Source organism: Otolemur garnettii, unplaced genomic scaffold, assembly GCF_000181295.1.
Source record: "Otolemur garnettii isolate 467f Iridium unplaced genomic scaffold, OtoGar3 scaffold00050, whole genome shotgun sequence".
In the NCBI taxonomy this organism is placed as follows: Eukaryota; Metazoa; Chordata; class Mammalia; order Primates; family Galagidae; genus Otolemur; species Otolemur garnettii.
Window position 1 is genome coordinate 10379724 of NW_003852445.1, and position 4074 is coordinate 10383797.

General features: G+C 42.7%; 1 pseudogene; it reads left to right on the forward strand.

Moving 5' to 3' along the window:
• Positions 1–122: 122 nt before the first annotated feature.
• On the forward strand, positions 123–600 carry LOC100944630 (annotated as a pseudogene).
• The last annotated feature ends 3474 nt before the right edge of the window (positions 601–4074 follow it).

The window sequence follows — 4074 nt, forward strand, 5'->3', positions numbered from 1 at the left end:
CTTGAGCCACAGGCGTTGAGCCTCCTCTGGAGTTTCTAAGAGAGGTTTGGATTGAAAGTAGAATTGAAAGTTATTAGCGCTTCCTTTCGGCCAGAGATGCCATCTTCCAGTAATTCACCAAAATGACAAACACAAAGGGAAAAAGGAGAGGCACCTGATACATGTTCTCTAGGCCTTTTAGAAAACATAGAGTTGTTCCTTTGGCCACATAAATGCGAATCTACAAGAAAGGTGATATTGTAGACATCAAGGGAATGGGTACTGTTCAAAAAGGCATGCCGCATAAATGTTACCATGGCAAAACTGGAAGAGTCTACAATGTTACCCAGCATGCTGTTGGCATTGTTGTAAACAAACAAGTTAAGGGCAAGATTCTTGCCAAGAGGATTAATGTTCGTATTGAGCATATTAAGCACTCTAAGAGCCGAGATAACTTCCTGAAACAAGGAAAATGATTAGAAAAAGAAGGAAGCCAAAGAGAAAGGTACCTGGGTTCAACTGAAGCGCCAGCCTGCTCCACCCAGAGAAGCCCACTTTGTGAGAACCAACAGAAAGGAGCCTGAGCTCCTGGAACCCATTCCCTATGAATTCATGGCATAAAGCATATAACATAGCACACAGGAGTACCAGTGGACCCATGCTTTTAGGTGCAAGAACCTATTTACTCTCCATGAGCTCATGGCATAATAGGTGTACAGCATAGCACACTGGATAACCAATAGACCCCATGTAACAGTGATACAGGGTGCTGGAAACTATTTCCCATGAAATAGTTTCAAAAATGACTTGAAAAGTCAATCAATGCTTTGTCACATTCAATGGCAAGGTGCCTCCCTTAGCTACTGGAACCTCTTCCCTATGAATTCATGGGATAGTAGTTAAAAATAATAGCCTACTGCTACTGTAAAAATGTTTCTTGTTCATTCACTACAAGTGTGATTTTTTTTAATGTGGCAAAGAATCATTAAACCAAATTGTAATGTATCCTAAAAAAAAAAAAGAAAGTTATTAGCATACAGATAGTAGTTAAAATAATAAAAATAGATGAAACTAGTTAAAAGTAAGAAGCAAAAATGGCTGAGGACCAAATAAAGGTTGGGAAGTAGATGACTAGCCACAAAAGTGGAGGGAAAGCAATCGGAAGAAAAACCTCCAGAGAGTCTTGTCTTATTGGCAAAGGAAGAGAAAAATGCAATGAAGGTACGATGGTCAAAATGATCTATGGTGGTTTTGAACTTTGTCCGTGTAGCCAAACTGGAATTCATTTCCCAGAATTTCTTTATTTGTATGGTTCCTTGTTACATTTGGCCAATAAGAGAAATTTGTATGAGATTTGGGAAGAAGAAGTGAAGGAGTGAAGATCTCTGAGTAGAAAAGGTAAGGAATAGGCACATATTGGAGGAAGAGGTTATTTTTCTTCATTGAAAAGACAGGCCAGGCAAAATTGGTGAGTTTAAGATCATCCTTAGCAAGAGCTAGGCCCTATCTCCATGAAACATAGAAAAATTAGCTGCACGGCTCGGCACCTGTGGCTCAAGTGGCTAAGGCGCCAGCCACATACACCTAAGGTGGCGCGTTCGAATCCCCAGCCCGGGCCCGCCAAACAACGATGGCCGCAACCAAAAAATGGCCAGGCGTTGTGGTGGGCGCCTGTAGTCCCAGCTACTTGGGAGGCGGAGGCAAGAGAATCACGAGGCAGGAGACTCGCTTGAGCCCAGGAGTTGGAGGTTGCTGTGAGCGTGATGCCACGGCACTCTACCCAGGGGGATAGCTTGAGGCTCCGTCTCAAAAAAAAAAAAAGAAAAGAAAAATTAGCTGCACATGGTGGTACATTGTCTTTAGTCCTACTCATGAGGCTGAGACAAGAGAATTGCTCGAGCCTAGGAGTTTGAGATTGCAATTAGCTGCACTTACACTCTGGCCTGGCCCGGCTTAGGCAACAAACAAGACTCTGTCTCAAAAAAAAAAAAAGAAAAGAAAAGAAAAGAAAAGAGAGAGAGAGAGAAACGGGAGATGAGTCAAAGTATCCTTATGGGAAAATATGCTAGTTAGAGGACTCCACCTAGTCTTCAATATGGACACATAAGTGTCATCTTCCATTAGATTAGACTATAAGCTTTAGAGCAGAGACTATGCCTTATGTTTAACACAGTTATTGGCACATGATATTAAACAAAAACTTTGTTAGGGGTGGCGCCTGTGGTGCAAAGGAGTAGGGCACCAGCCCCATATACCGGAGGGGGGCTCCTGGCCCTGGGCCAAAAACTACAAAAAAAAAAAAAAAACAACTTTGTTAAATAAAGAAATTCATTTTACCCTTTTGTTTCTGGCCTACGTTATAGAGGATAAGAACTCTCATGGTGATGAGTCTGTTGCTTCCACCCAGGTATAGACTTAAAATGTTCACCTCAAAGAAGAGACAATTCTTCTTTACCAAGGAATTCCAATTAATAAATACTGGGGAAATGAAATGTAACACCACAGTAGTAAATACTGCAAACAAGATCTACTGATGAAAGCTAAAATTAGTAGGCAAAAGTTTGAGGAAAAACAAGATATTTCCATAACCTCAAAGTATCTCCTTCCAAATATTTATTAATTATAAAAAGGGCTCAGAGCACGTAGCTGGGACTACAGGTGCCTGCCACAATGCCCAGCTATTTTTTTGTGGTTGTAGTTGTCATTGTTGTTTGGCAGGCCCAAGCCAGGTTCAAACCCACCAGCCCTGCTGTATGTGGCTGGTGCCCTAGCTGCTGAGCTACAGGTGCCGAGCCAAGCAAGTTTTGCTTGTTTTTGTTTTTCATCAGTTATCTCATGGCTCTGGGCTGCTGGAAGAATGATCTTTTTAATAAATGGGAGGAGATACAATGAATGTCTTCACAGAAGTCTTTTTTTGGCAATCAAAGGAGCATCTTTTCTTTTCTTTCTTTTTTTTTTTTTTTTACACAATGTGCTGGTTTTATATACAATTTGAAATATTTTCATCAAACTGGTTAACATAGCCTTCATGGCCTTTTCTTAGTTATTGTGTTAGGACATTCATATTCTATATTTAGTAATTTTCACATGTACTCTTTTAAGATGCACCGTCTTTTTATTTGGTGATCTTAGGCCAGGTGAGGTGGTTCATGCCTGTAATCCTAGCATTCCGGGAGGCTGAGGCAGGTGGATTGCTTGAGCTCAGAAATTAGAGACCAGCCTAAGCCAGAGTGAGACCCCTGTCTCTAAAAATAGCTGTGCATTGGGGCAGACACCTGTAGTCACAGCTACTTGGGAGGCTGAGGCAAGAGAATTGCTTGAACCCAAGAGTTTGAGGTTGTGGTGAGCTATGATGCTGCGGCACTCTACCAAGGGCAACAAAGTGAGACTCTGTCTCAAAAAAAAAATTGGCAATTTTAAGAGGAACTAGTTAGGATAGGCAGGATTTCATTCTTGCCTGTTTATTGGTGTATCCCAAGTGCCTAGCACATTGTCTGGAACAAAGGAACTCAACAAATATTTGTTGAATAAACTTCCATTCCAGGCTCAACACCTGTAGCTCAGCGGCTAGGGCACTGGCCACATATACCAGGGTTGGCAGGTTTGAACCTGCCACTGAAAACTACACCAAAAAATAGCCAGGCATTGTGGCAGGTGCCTAGAGTCCTGGCTACTTGGGAGGCTGAAACAAGAGAATCACTTAAGCCCAAGAATTTGAGGTTGCTGTGAGCTGTGACTCCACGGCACCCTGAGAGCAAAATAGCGAGACTCTGTCTCACAAAAAAAAGAATAAACTTCCATTCCAGTAGAATTAAACCAGATCGTTGTTTTCATTGAGAAAGGAATAAGAGGCGGGGGCGGTTGCTCAATGGGTACGGCGCTGGCCACATACACTGAGGCAGGCGGGTTCGAACCTGGCCTAGGCCTGCTAAACAACAGTGACAACTGCAACAACAACAACAACAACAAAACAGCCAGGCGTTGTGGCAGGCACCTGCAGTCCCAGCTACTTGGGAGGCTGAGGCAAGAGAATCACCTAAGGCCAAGAGTTAAGAGGTTGCTGCGAGCTGTGAGGCCACAGCACTCTACCATGGG